Here is a 15,596-nt window from a genome sequence, read left to right as displayed (position 1 = left end):
GCTGGCCAAGGAGGGGCTGTTTGCCACAGGTACGGACAGAGTGTGGATGCGGGGGGTAGGGCGGGGTGCACACACATATGTATGCTACACGCCGCCAAGTTTTGGTGAACATAGAGGAGTCTGAGAATTCTAAGTGCAACCCTGGCTTTTCTAGGTCATTATGAAGACATATTTGTCAAGGTAAAATAATAGAATTTATTTAACATTTTGTCAGCTGGATTTATAGTTTGAAATATTTAGCTATATGGTACATGGGCTTCCATTTTGGCTCTGTCCTGGGCATGGCAACTCTCAGGGGTGATCTGGCCTAACCCCATTACCAGGGCGCATTCTAAGCCAAGGTAAGCAAACAACAGCCCCTGGGCAAATCCCTGCCCACTGCCTGTTTTCATACAGGCTGTGAGCTACAAATAGGTTTTACTTTTAAAATAGCTTTTAAAAATCAAGAGCAAAATATTTCATGACATGTGAAAATTATGAAATTCAAGCTTCAGTGCCCCATAAATTGTTTAAGTGGAACACAGCCATGCTCATTCATTTATATATTGGGCATGGCTGCTTTCACACTCTGACAGTAGAGTGAGTCGTTTCGACAGAGACTGTATGGCTCAGAAAGCTGGATCTATTTACTATCTGGCTCTTACAGCAAGTTTGCCTGCCTGCTCCCTGGAGAAGCAGACAGACAGGAGGAAGGCAAGAGGCTAGCAGTTCTTACGCGAGGTGCATGAGAGAAACACCTGTTGAGCTCCCAAACAGACCGGTGCCAGGGACCCACCCTCAGTATTTCTCGAATGAATTGGTCTGGGGTGGAGGTGTTTTCAAAACTTCCTCATGATTCTAATGAGAGCCGTGGCTGCTAGCTGCTGGGCTAAGGGGATTGGATACCAGAGGGTTTGGATTTCCCCAATGTTGGGCAGAATAAGGGACTTGTGCCTGCTTGCCCCAGGGATCCGCAAGGTACCCAGTTATTCGATTTGTTTGAAGATGGCGAGAGGGAAGAGAGTCATTGTTTCACACTGTAGTAGGATGTATAAGCTAAGTTGCATTTGAACCCAAGTCCTTGAACCGCTGCTTCAAACATATGTCCCTGGATGTCCCCAGCATTGTCTGCATCTGTCAGGCAGGCACACCTTCGCCAGGACCCCCGCTGGGTCGCTTCTCAGGATACACTCCAACTGGGAACCCTTACCCCATCTTTGCAGCATGCCCTCCGTAATTATTGGTGGTCTCACAGGGAAGGAGAAAAAAGACGACTCTATCAGAATCCCATTCTCCACCGGCACAGTCAGCACCATTGGCAGAGGCTGGCTCCGGGGCTGCAAGGCTGCTCCGAGCTATTATTGTGCCTGGCTCTCTCTCAGCATGACTCAACGCAGACAATATAGCACACCGAGAGCATGGGGGATGAACAGTAAATACGAAGCCTTGGATTTTTTTTAATCTTGTCAGTTTTCTCCTGATTTGTGTCCTTTATCCTAGCCCCCTCTGCTGTATAAGCTTCTCAAAGCTAATGCCCATAACGCCACCACCCACTGGTAGCAGCAGGCTGCTGGGCCACGGCGGGGTCCTCATGGCGGAGCTTTACAATGCCCGCCATTCTTCAGCGACGGTACGCGTTAACCTAGTGGCACCGGGTTGCTCTGACACCTTCCCCTCTGGTTTCTCTTTCCTCTGGGGGCCAATGGCAAGGCTGGGAGTACCGCCCTCCTGACTCTAACTGCTTGCCTCTGCGAGCACACACCACATGCTCCAACCTGGCAGAGCTGGAACAACAGCCCTGCTGAAAAAGAGCAAGGCAACCCTGGGCAATTATGGAGCTGAGAGTTGACTGTCATCTCTACTTCCACATTAAAAAAGTTAGAACTGTTTCTCCAAGCTATTTCTTTGGCCTCTGGTAGATACCAGCCCTCCACCTCCTCTCTTTTCTCAAGAGCTAGTGAGAGTAAATCAACCCAGGGATGCGGTCAAGCCCACCGCCGAGGCTGCTGGAAATGATGTCAGCAATGGGCATCTGCGCTACTGTCACTGAAGTGGGACAGTGGCATACATTTTGCTCCCTTGAAACAGCTCCAAGGAACAAGTTATGCATTTGACATTTTCTAGTTCTAATCAGTTTCCAGGGTCACTTATGGCTCCCATTTAACTAAGAAATGTGCCTGATATCTCTACCTTGGCTACCACGACGCCTGCCTCTACGCCATCTCCTATCTCAGAATCCACTGGTGGTGGCAGGGCTGTGTGGAAGTGCACGTGTCTTTGGCATAGGTGACTTGCTGCTTTAGGGGAGACGGCAGGGGCTGGTGGAGGCTGGAGATGCGGTGGCTCTCACGAGCTTTTGTGGAATGCAATATACATCAACTGAGAACACTTACATTCGGTTTTGTGAGAGTGTCAGCTTGTGAGGGCTTCCAAACTAGGAAATCACAGAGGTTATAGGAAAGGAGCAAGGGAAGGGAAACCTGAGGTAGGTGCTGCTGGGGTGAGGGTCTGTGAGGGGAAGGCTGGGGGTCGTAGGTCTTCTTAACATGAGATATGAATTTTGATTTTTACCTTCAAGGAGAAACATTTTAAAATCACCAAATAGCATATCTAGAAGTTGATGACTGTATCTGGTATGAACTTTATTATCCATTGATGGGGCTTTGTTTGGGGTTATGAAGCTGACAGATCCGACAAGAAGAGGTGATGATAGAAATGAAACTGGCCTCCCCAAGTGGCACTGTCCATCCCAGTGCGGCTCCCAGCAGTGCTGGGTCAGGTGCAGGCGCCCACTAGGCCGTGTTCAGGGAAATGTGCTCAGCTCTGAGAACACTAACGCTTCTGGCAGAATGTCAGCGTGCTCAGGCTTTGATTTGTGTTCAATGGAGGGTAACCTACTCACCTCATCTTAGTATATGTGCAAAAAAAAAGAGAGGAAGGGGCAATAAAAGATACTAGTAAGATTGTCATTAAACAAAACCAGATTGGCTCCAGATGCACAGAACATGTGGTGAATGTCAGTAAGGAGCTGGGGGAATTGTGAAGATCTTGGAGCTCACAAGATTTGTTTTGCACAACCTCTAGTCCTTTACCTGCATTTGGCATAGCAAATCAAGCAAAGGGAGGGTTTAACAAATTTCTGGAACATACCAGCTAACTCACTCCTTCCCACATCCAAGAGCATTGTGTGTTTGGTCTCGTTTGCATTCTTTTTTTCTTTTTTTTGCGGTATACGGGCCTCTCACTGTTGTGGCCTCTCCCGTTGCAGAGCAACAGGCTCCGGACGCGCAGGCTCAGCGGCCACGGCCCATGGGCCCAGCTGCTCCGCGGCATGTGGGATCTTCCCGGACCAGGGCACGAACCTGTGTCCCCTGCATCGGCAGGCGGACTCTCAACCACTGCGCCACCAGGTAAGCCCCTCTTGTTTGCATTCTTTAAGAATGGTTGTGTCTAAGAGTTTTTAAGACAGTGTTTCTTTGATGGAGTATATGGTGTTATTTGGTACCCACCAAGAAGATGTACCAAGAAAATGTACAGAGATTCTGCTATACTTTATTCCATATCATGTTACAAGAAAACAACAGTGACAGCTGACAAACCATTACGTCTTTCATAATACAGACAAATTACAAATTGGTAACAAATATGCAACATGTATTATTCCATTCTCCTTACTATGTGTCATTTTGAAGTATAATAATTTTCTGAATAATGCTAGCTCATTTCTTAGGTACCAACCCCCTGTTAGAAAGTACACATCTCAGTGTATCATACAAAAAAAAGATAAAAGAAGAATTTTTTAAATCCACTCCCAACTAGAGAGAATGCAGATTTTGTATGTGCCTCTAAAATATGCTGCTGTAGGAAGGGAATGAGAATAGATTGCTTATTTTATTTGAATTTTGTTTGGTTTTTGGTGTATGAGAAAATTGCAAGGCAGTAACTTGTATGGTTTCCTCTGCCTACAAGCTGGTAAGGGAGATGGGAGTTATATGCAATTATGCAGCATATTCCTATGTATAGGGGCAGGCAATAATCTACCCCAGTATGTACAGCCTAAACATCCTCTTATATAACAAAGATTACAAAACCAGTAACATTCACAGATGATTATCTTGTATAGACGCATTACCTAGGGTATTGATTACACTGGCTATCAAGTACACACTGAGGAAAGGATACCGAGAGACCTTGCTTTCTCCACAAGCCTGGAGGCTCCTCTGGAAACTCTTCTCGTCACCCTTGGGAGGTAGAAATAGCTTCTCATCCTTGTGTCAGGGGACGGACAGCCACCCCCGCCTTATGCCCCCGTTTTTTTTCTGAGCACTGCAAACATTTTTTTTTCATGTCCTATGTATCTTGTATTTATTTTTAAGTCAACCAAACTCTTCCTTTAAGAAAATGGACATGAAGTCCCAAGTTGCCTTTCAAAACACTGTGTGTGCAGACATCACACGGATACAGCTACCATGCTAACGTGTTCTAACTATTCCAGCTGTTTGAATTCAAGCTACTCCTTCATATAAAAATAATCTCACAAAACGTTCCAGTGCTTTCTCAACAGAATAGTAAATCTGTTCATGAACACAGTCTGTAGTGATTTTCATGGCTGTCCTCAGCAAGAGGAGGGGAAAAAAAGGAGAAGGTGTTCGCCAATGGGAGAGGAAAGAGAGAGACAAAGTAAACTTTGATGTTCTGCACCAATGGCAAGCATGGGGAACCGAAAACCTAAATGAGACCCTTCTGAGACATATGTCTCTGTAATAAAACAGATTTACCCCCCCACTGAGAAGTATTACGTTTCCTTTCCCAAGAGAAGCTGCCAATGACAGGGGCATATATCTCTGAATAACTCTAACATTTCTAATTGAAGTCTTTAAACATTAAATATTTTCAAAATTTCAAGTTAGAAAGCTTATTACATAGCAAGACTGAATCATCATCAGCCCTTGGTTTAAACTTCATTAAGTACAAAAGTTATGCCTCTCCCCCAAATGAATAATTCAAAATAAATCACAGGAAAGGCCGTTTTTTGATTGCACGTAAAGTTTTCTCTCCACATTTACTTTAAGAAATCCTAATGTAAATACACGTTAAATGAAAATACCTCTAAAGACTGCCAAAGAGTTGGAATGTATGAAAGGAGAATGGGAAGTATTTCTAGGTAGTGAACAGTAAGCATTCTGGCCGTGGATAACTTTTCCTTTCTTTAAAATCAATCAGTAAATAATTCCTCGCTTAGCACTTAGAAGCTTACAATGACTACTACTTTGGACAAGATGGATTGTGACCTGACATCTATACTCACAGCCCACTCCAGGGGAAGTACTGTTTTAATGTTTAGAAATTCTGGGTCCAATTTCCTAGGTATACTGGGTGACTATAAAAAGGCTTTTCCTTCACCTGACTCTCAGGGAAAGTTTTTGTCAAACTGGCTCATAATTCCTACTCTTGATCCTAGAAAGTGCGACACGTTTCAAGTTCTCAGCCTCTCCTCCTCTCTACTAGGAAATGTAAAACAATGTACACGAAGGTATTTCCATAAGAACTGGTGTCCTCAGGAGCTAGGTTTCATGCTCGAGATGAAGTTTCCTAGCTGCCCCAGTGTTATTTGGGGTCTGCAGTGAGGCTTGCCCCACCGGGAACAGACCTGCACCAGGCAGCTCTCCCTCTGGATCAAAGCACGCGCATGCCCAGTCCACCTTCCCCTCCACGTCACATACTCGCCTTCATCCTCCAATGTCTCTCAACTTCTTAAACAAGGGAAGCCGGGCCTTTCCTTTTTCCCTTTTCCATCTTTAAAGCAAGACTCCTGCGTTGTTTCTAAAACCCACATCCGAACAGTTATTCCTGGAGACTGCTTAAAGTTAGGGTACCCAACGATGCCTTCCAATTAGCCTGGAATGTTTAGAAAAATGTAGTTCAAAGGTGTTTTGGTGTAAATGAGCAAATTTCAAACTCTGGATAGCTTTGTAATTTGCTTTTTAAATGTTGACTAGTAAAGACAGCATTCAGGGCTCATCTAGCTTTTGCACCCGTGCTTTAAACATTCTGTTCCTCACTCTTTTCACCATTTAGAAAATACTCACAAAGCGTAACAAAGTGGATGGAAAAAATAAGATGTTGACAAGACCCAGAAAGCATTTTAAAAGCTACCTCAATTTCTAGAGGTTCAAAAGGAAGTGATTTATCCCTGTCTTTGTTCTTAATGTTTCCTATTTGTTTCTTCACTTCCAACCTCCTCGGAGGACAGTCATGCTATGTGGCTTGAAAATGCTAAGCAGATTCTGATATCCTATATAAGTGTGCAGTTATTTCCAAGAAACAAAACAAAACAAAAACACACATTTGCCTATGTCCTTAAAGAGACAAGTGGGGTCCCATGGCCAGGGACCAAGGTGTCAAGTCAGTCAGAGAACATGGGTGTTTTTTTAGCTATAGTTTTTCCTTCCTGGTGGTTGCAAAATGTGCATTGCTCTCAAAGAAAACACACATTGTTTTATGCCACTATGTGGCTTTCAAGTACAGACATTACTGAAGAAGTGTGAACACTGAGTGTGTTGTCTTAATCTATTTAAGACATGGCTGGTGAAAGCATAAAAACCTTTACAGAGACGCCGTGGTGCAGAGGGAAATCAAAAAAAATCAAACACAAAAGACTGAGAAGAATACATGCCATGTATCAGTAAGCAAAACTTAATCTTCACATAGTTCTTGGAAATCACAAGGTATCCAAATGCGTGCAAGGTTTTAAATAAATTGCAGAGAAAACAGGTCTTGCCAGCTTCAATTTTCTTGTAAGTGAAATCCACCACAGGGAGTGAAAGGAGACTGATCCATGATTCCCTTCGTATTATTGGCCACTTCATTAATCCCTTTTTTTTCCTTCCCAGAATGATGACAACTTAATCCTGGAAGGAGGAAAAGAGAAAATTGTTATATGTTAAAAACAAAACAACCAAAAAAATCTTACATCATTCATTTTTCCTAAATTACATGAGACATCAGAATTGGTCAGGCCAAAGTGAGCCTATCCATTCTTTCCACAGCGGCCTCGAGCACACATGTTGGAAGCAGAGCAGTCTCCTTAACCAAAACAGTCCTTATAATACGATAAACAAATGCTCTGATTGCATTTTCTACTGTTAAAATAATTTAACTCCATGAATTTAAATGGTCTAACCTCCTCTTGGATTATTTAGAGAAAAAGAAATTCAGCAAATTTCCTTCCCCAAATCATTAGCACTAATACTGGTCTTAATTAAGTGCCTGTAGCATCATACAGACCATTAAAAGGATGTATCGTGTTCATTTTTATGAACATGAAATAGAAAAACGGATCACATACATGTTTTTAAAAAAATCCAGCTGTATATCATTCCACAGTGCCGATTATCAGACCTAGTTTCAGCAGAATGAAAATTGGCCCGTGTGACCTGAATTGCCAACCTCTTCCCAACATCCTGCATACAACTGTGCATTTCCAATGATGCCTGCTTAAATTCGGTAACTACTTCCATGTGAACGGTTCAAGAAGAAAGAAGGAATGTTCACTCTGCTTCTCTCTCCGTTTCTTTTTTGGCCCTTAAGCATTTTCATTGAGTTTCTAGGATGGGAAAATAATGTCTTGCCAGGAAGGGTGAAAAGAAACACTGTCAGGGTCAAGTCACACAGCCCAGAGATTCGATCCATCGGCTCCACTGAATCCCAGAACCAACTCATTATCTCAGTTTAGAAGCTTGAGGTCACTGAGACCTGGTCAGGCCTGCTTGTCCCCTTCCACACTGCCACACAGGCATCTTCTCTGGCAGACAGGGAACAGTGGCCTTTTGTCGAGACTCTGCAGTGCAGTTGCCCTACTGCTGCCCTTGCAGGCTAGGGTACCAAGCACATCACCCCTGAATGGCACTATCTTGACCAAGGGAGCAACAAGTTCCAATCTTACAGTTAAGAACCATTAAAACAGCATCCTCTCCACCCTCTACTCATTTCCCCCACTTACTATGATGATTTTTGGAAGGTTAACCTTCTACCCTTTTTTAAAAAATTGAGGCTAAATTTATATAACACAAAATTAACCATTTTAAAGCATATAATTAACTGGCATTTAGTGCATTCACAATGTTGTGCAACCATCACTTCTATCTAATTCCAAAACATTTCTGTCATCCCCAAAGGAGACCTTAGATCCTTTATTTACATATCTTATATCCTTCATTCTCATTCTTCTCTTGCTCCAGGCTCCTTGGCAACAGTGAATCTGCTTTCTCTGTGTATTTACCTATTCTAGATATTTCATATAAATGGAATCATACAATATGCTGCGTCTGGCTTCTTTCACTTAACATAATGTTCCTAAAGTTCACCCAAGTTGTAGCTTGCACCAGTACTTCATTCTTTTTTATTGATGAATAATATTCCATTGTATGAATATACCACATTTTGTCTATCCATTCATGAGTTGATGTATATTTGGGTTATTTTCACCTTTTGGCTATTGTGAATAGTGCTGCTATGAACATTAATGTACAAATATTTGTCTGAGTACCTGTTTTCAATTCTTTTGGGTAACACTTGGTAGTGAAATTGCTGGGTCATATGGTGATTCTGTTTAATTTTCTGAGGAACTGGCAAACCATTTTCCATAGTGGCTGTACCATTTTATAATCCCCTCAGCAATATACAAATGTTCTAATTTCTCTACACCTTTGCAAACGTTTGTTACTTTCTGGTTTTTTGTTTTTGTTTTTTCTTGATCATAGATAGCCTAGTGGGTATGAACTGGTATGGCACTGTGAATTTTGATTCACATTCCCCTAATAATTAGTGATGTTTGAGCTTGTTGGCCATTTGTATATTTTACTTGAAGAAATATCTATCCAAGTCCTTTGCCCAGTTTTAAATTGGATTGTTTGTTGTTAAGTTGTAGGAGTTTTTTAAAAAAATATATTTTGGATATTAATCCCTTGATTTGAAAATATTTACTCCCATTCTGTGGGCTGCCTTTTCACCGTATTGATAGTGTCCTTTGATGCACAATTTTAATTTTGATGACGTCCAGTTTATCCATATTTTTTTGTTTCTTGTGGGTTTTGTGTCATATCTAAAAATCCTTTGCCAAATCTAAAGTTATGAAGATTTTCCCCTATTGTTTTCTTCTAAGAGATGCCAGCTTTTCCAGGAAGCCTGCCCACCCTGGCCAAACAGGAGTCAGGGTTTGTCCTGACATCTGCTTGCCTAGACACAGAGTTCCTGCAGCCACGCCCGAATGAACTAGTCATTGCCTGGCTCTCCTCCACTCCACCACTTTAATCAGCAGGATGCAGACCTGGCACCCAGGCTGACCTTCTGAACTACAGACTTCATGTAGTCCCTGTGGTCTGAGGGCATTTGCTGTGAGGGAGCATGTAGGGTGGCAGGTGGCATCATTATATTCTTGATTAAGCTTGGTTTTGTTCGCCACTGTGTCCCTAGAGCATAGCCCAGACCTAGCTCAGGTAGTCAGTAGACAGTTGTGGAATGAACAGAAAGGGGAAAGGTAGAATCTGAGAACTTGGGAGTGGAATATGTTCTCAGATGTTATTCCCTCCTGGCATGGTGACCAAGGGCAAATGCTGTGCCTATGCTCTTGCTGAAACAGCACAGTGCTGGGAACAGAGGTGGCCATCCACAGATACACCACAGGCTGAGAAAGGTGGGTAAGATTAACACCTTCCTGTAGGTCAGAGTTTTTTTTTTTTAAACTCCATGACATTCTATTTGAAAAAAATGATTTTGATTTTCAATATATCTGATTTTATGTAACCATATGTGCGCACCATCGTCCACAGCACGTTACTTTCCTATTGGGTTGATTTAAGACTTTCTTTTAGTCATTCCTGGCGTTTGTCCTTGCCTTTGCTCTGATTCTTTGGGTGTAATCTCTAGGAGAATCATATGTACCTAACCCAGGGCATAAGCAGAGTTGGATAATAAAGGATAATACAAAATAACAGTAATTGGATAATAAAAGGTGAACAGAGTGATTATGAGATGTCTATTACTTAGGTTTAGGTTCAGACATTTAATGAAAGGAGCGAATAATACGAAAAGAAGGGAGGTGCCAATGAGAGCTAGACCCTTTCCTATCTCTGTGAGCAGTTGAGCCCAAACTGTGCCCACTACCCTGCCTAATATTGGTCACCGGCAGCATGGGATGTCCTTTCTTCCTCCTTGGGTGGCATCAGCATCTGTTTCAGTTTTCAAGGACTGCATATGAGGTAGGTGAGTTTACTGCTAGAAAAATTCTTTAAAATCTAAATGTAATCATGCATTTGACAGGTGGGGATATAGGTGGAAGGAGAGGGCACACAGCATTCATAGGGAAGCAAAGTATAATAGCAAAATCCTTCCTTACATTTAATTGATTATTAAAATGTACCACACACACAATACAAATGAAACGGAATATAAATTATAAACTATGTGCACATCAACTCCTGGGTATATAAACCATAAGATTAATGGATGCCATTTATATCTTGCTTTCTGTTTTTACAATGTTCTTTCTCTAGAAATGAATGTTTTAAAGAAGAAATTGGATTTTTATCGATAAAATCCTTATTCAGAAATATCTACATAGAGCTTCTCAGCTATAAATATTAATTAATTGGATTGCTGGTACCCATAATGCAACTTTGTTCTGACCCATGTGCCCTATGAACTAGATATTTTTTGGATTCAATTTTCTTAAAACCAACTGTCAGCATCATGTGATGGAGGAGATGAAAAATGAAAATGAGCAGCCCCGCTGTGCAGGTGGGTGACCTGTGGGAGAGAGTCTGCCTGGTAGGATTTTTACACGAACCATCAGACACAGACCAATTGATTAGATCATCTCATGCCCGCCACCAACTAGGCTCAAGAGACTAATTAGAGAGAGTACTGCCTGCGCAGGCACCCCATTGACACCTAATTTGCTCAGCCAAAGCCTTTGGGGAAAATGTATTATCTCTGCAGCTGCACTTCATGCATTTCTGATTTGAGGCATAAGCAAGGAGTGCTTCATCACTCTTTTGAGCAAACTGAATGTAGAAGCCCTTAAGTGCTAAATGCAAGCAAACAGACCCAAATTAAAAATGGGCCAGGCTCTTTCTAATTCCCTCTGTGCTCCCTGTTAAATCTCTATGTGTACACATACACACACACACACCCTTACACATACACAAACACGCGCAGTTTACATGCCAGTGGGACAACACAGCCCGGTACCCCAGCTCAGGGTGCTTCCATGTGATCAGATGGTCTCTCCCTACTTACCGACTCTCAGGTTTTGTGTTTGTTTTTACTTTTTATTTTTTTAACCCTGCTGCACTGCCCCTCCACAAAGTATTCTTTTTTCTACAGGAAGACTCTGCCCCCCCCCCCCCCCCCGCTTTTTTTCTCTCTCTAAGCCTCACTGGAGAGAAGTGATTATTTTGCTTCCAAATTAAAACAACTGTAGGTTTTCTTTCATCGCCTAAATTGTGAACAGGATATTCACCAGGATGTATGTGAAGCTACACATAGGGTAGTGTTGGGTAATCCGCTCATTTCTGTTTGAGGGACTTCTGTGTAAAGATGCCTAACAGAAAGGGCAGCAATTTGATGGAAATAAAGCTACCGCCCAGTAGCAAAGACAGTATAGAATTATAAAATAAACTCTCTTCAAGAAAAACAATGTATATTATTTGACCACCTTTAGCTTTTATCTGTTTCTAACCTAGAATAAAATTAACTCCACATTTCCTTCTTTTCAAATGTAGAATCCAAAAGACTGGTATATAAGAAGGAATCTAAAGACAGGTGTATAATTAATCACATGCTTTAAAAAAAGGAAATAAAAATGAAAAATCCAGACAATATGGAAAAACTAGAGTATCTCTGTGCCAAATCTAGTGGCTAGGGGGAATGAATTTCCTTAATGCTGGAAAAGGAAAAAAAATAGGACCTGCTATGGTGTGTTTTAGAGTGGACTTAATGATTTTATGCCTTTCCACTCCCATATTGGATGAATTATTTTACCCACGTGTTCTGGTAAATTACAATTCTGCTTTGTAATCTTCATACTTATCTTATTCTTAAGAATTCGGTGAAGATTTGGGGGGTATCATTTTAGCTGTCTACTTTTGAAATCAGCATTCATAGTTGTCCTAAATTGGGCATTCAGGTAGTCAGAGGATTCCAGTGGCCACTGGAGTGATTGATTGTCTTTCTGAAGGTGTATAAAGAGTGGTTGCAGGGGAGATGTTTGAAAATAGTTAAAAAATCAGGGCCTTAACTAACACACATAACCGTTTACAGAATTTATTCTGATTTGGTGAAAGACAAAGTCCAGAAAGCTTCTTTTCCCAAGTATCATATTAATAAGACTTCACATAAAAGTATCCGGGAAAAAAGAACTACCAGGCTGTGTGAGTTTGATTTGCTTAAAATACTAATCTTTTGTACCTAATTAATCTTCAAGCAGAATTTGCTATTGTAGAAAATTAAGTCCACATATAAGATTGCTAAACCCCAAGCACCTACAAACCTCTCTGAAGTAAAAATATCATGTATATATACAAATATATACATGTATGACACATATACTCATTTGTATATATAATCAAATTTTATACTGTAGATTTGACATGAATGTTGGACTGAAAATGATACGTTGTAAACTTCATAATGATTTTCAAAAATCTGGGGACAGCTTTATTTCTTCATTTTTTTGTGAGTTTATGTTATGATTTGGCTAGAAATATAGGTTTTCTTTGAGAACATCTGAAATCAGTGTTTTCCAGTTGTTCTGACATTGCATTGAAGCTCCTCGGGGGGTGGGGAGAAATGGGATGAAACAGAATGAAGTAGAAAATTAGTTAAACCTACTTCTGTTACTTATTTCTGATTTATGATAATCATGCTTCTCCCCCCCAGAAGAGAATACATCTTTGAGACCAGCAAGAGAATATTAATTAAAATGAATGCAGAAATAGTCGGGCTTTGTTTTAAGCTTAACAGAAGGTCCATCACTCAAATAGCCCAAATCCTTTAAATTGAAAGCTGTTTGGTTAACATCCATATGGGTGCACAATGCACTAATTGCAGCGACTCTGCACATTTTAAGCTTCTTGCCAAAGTGGTGATCATAATTAAAAATTTTTAGGCAAAGCTTAAGTCTAACATTTCAAAACAAAGCATTTCTTATACAAGGAGACCAACTTAACACATCATTGTAATAATCATCGTTATCAACAAACATTTATTGAAATCCTCATTAAAGACCAGGCATTATATGATGTGTAATTAGCTGTGACTGAAAATAATCCTCTATTTTAATGGTGTGACTGTTTATCAGATTTATGTAAATATAAAACACTGGTCGTATTTTAATCCACATGTAGATTAAAGGATGGCAATCCTGGGAGTATGTCCTATCTCAATAAAGGCCAAAAGTGTGCAGGGAAGTACTGATCTAGGTCTTCTAAGAGCCACCAAGACATATTTTAATCTTTTAAAAATCGTATGTATATATATATTCAATCACACATATAATCATTTATATATAATCATACATAATATATAAAAATCATACATATAAACATATGCACACATATGCATACATACATATAATCTAAGGTTTGAAATAGCTCATAGAATTTTAATGACAAAGTTAAGAATAGGAAAGCCTTCACCAAAGTGGCTTATTTTTTTCAAGGATTTCTTATGTGAAACTTCATTTGCTCAGCATACCTTTATAATTGACTGGTTCCCAAGTGGGTATAAGTTAATTAAATAGAATTCTGCCCTTTCACCTTCCTTATATATTACAGTCCTACTAAACTATATTTAAATAAACCAAAGTCATGTAACTCAGCAGTGTGTGCATTTTTTACAACTTAAAACACACACACACAAATCTCATAAAACCACTTCTAAGTATTTAGCAGTCAGAGAAACAGGAGGGTTCATGTCTGACTTTAATTAAAAGATCTGAGAGCAGATGTGACTTCATTTTGGGTGGATTTTTTTCTTTCAAATTGAAAGTTGTCTAGTTATTACTGTCCAAAGTGTTGAAGCGCAAGAAAATCTCATGCTAAGGGTTTTGAATTCAATATATACGATCATCTACAACTTTAATCTGTCTCATGGACCATGAGACAGAAATTTGCAAAGCTAAGATTCACCAGAAATTTGCAAAGCTAAGATGACTTTCTGTAGTGAAACTAGATCACATATGATTGGTAAACAGAGAACAGTGTCAGCATAAACCAGAAGTTCTGTTGGTTCACGTGAGAGAATTCATGCTAATGTTAGTTTTGAGCCACTAAGTCACAGCAGCCATGTGCATGAGACATAAACAGTCGTGTGCAAGCTGAAGGGGTCTGCAGTACTGTAAATGCTGCCCACTTACCTCACATATTAGTTCGGCCACATGATGCTCTGTCTTGGAATTGTTTATTGTACAGTTCTCCTAGAAGATCTCTGCACATTTTGCTGTTTCAGCCAAAATTCGGTAGCCTCAACCCTTCCACCAAACTTCTTTCACCTGTAAACTGTGCTAGTATTTTTTAGTAGTGTTTTTTACTGCTCTTGTGGGTGCCATGTGCTATAGACTGAATGTTTATGTCCCCCCTCAAATTCGTATGTTGAAACCTAAACCTAATGTGATGGTATTCTGAGGTGGAACCTTTGGGAGAAGATTAGTTCATAAGGGTGGAGCCCATGTGAATGGGATTAGTGCCCTTATATAAGAGACCCCAGAGAGGTCTCTTGCTCCTTCTTTCATGTTGAGGACATAGCAAGAAGAGGAAGAGGGTCCTCACCAGACACTAGATCTCCTGGTGCCTTGGTTTTGGACTTCCAAGCCTCAAGAACTGTGAGAAATAAATTTCTATTGTTTGTTTATAAGTCACCCTGTCTACGGTATTCTGTTAGAGCAGCTCAAACATACTAAAATACTATGTTGAATACAATTTGAGTGGTCTGCCCCTTACTCTATTTCTTCCCATAAACTACAATTTTTACTGTGGTAGTTTGCCAAACACATGTAGGAACACATATGTCATATTATAGCAGAAACATTGATTCTTACGGGGCACAATTTAACACTGTCACAAAGTGACACATTGTGGACACTACCATAGCACATCGTTTCCACCAGGAAATGTCTGCTGACAGCAAGGAAGGTCCAACAAGGTCATGCTGAGGGATTCAGACACTGGACACCCAGCTAAGCTCCCCACCAACTCTTTCCTGTGTAGCAGCTTCACAATATGAACAGTGCCAATGAACAACAAATCACTGAGGGCTGATTCATGGAAGTTAAGACTCTATCTGCATGTAAAGTTATCTGAAATGTACTCCCCACAAAATTCTAATAGGCTATTTTAAAGTATTTTGATACTGGTTATCCCATCATAGCAAGTTGCTGTATTTCTCTAATACCAAGATGAGTATGAAAATATGGGATAGTTATGGAACACGTATCATTATCAGAAATAAATAGCAACCTTTTGTGCACATGTAGCATTTTCTCCTATCCAAAGTACATTCATTTACCCCCTCTCATTTTTTTTTTTTTTTTTTTTTTTCGTGGTGTGGGCCTCCCCCGT

General features: G+C 40.6%; 1 protein-coding gene across 1 annotated transcript in view; it reads right to left on the bottom strand.

Moving 5' to 3' along the window:
- Positions 1-3,516: 3,516 nt before the first annotated feature.
- CDK14 (cyclin dependent kinase 14) overlaps positions 3,517-15,596 on the bottom strand; it is a 593,024-nt gene continuing 580,944 nt past the window's right edge. The window contains exon 15 of the mRNA XM_007452057.1: positions 3,517-6,890. The gene's annotated coding sequence lies outside the window, so the exon portion shown is untranslated. The remainder of the gene's footprint in view (positions 6,891-15,596) is intronic.

The sequence above is a fragment of the Lipotes vexillifer genome, unplaced genomic scaffold (assembly GCF_000442215.2).
Source record: "Lipotes vexillifer unplaced genomic scaffold, Lipotes_vexillifer_v1.1 scaffold161, whole genome shotgun sequence".
NCBI classification, from domain to species: domain Eukaryota; kingdom Metazoa; phylum Chordata; class Mammalia; order Artiodactyla; family Lipotidae; genus Lipotes; species Lipotes vexillifer.
The sequence above is the reverse complement of the archived record's forward strand: the minus strand, read 5'-3'. Positions and strand labels throughout refer to the sequence as shown.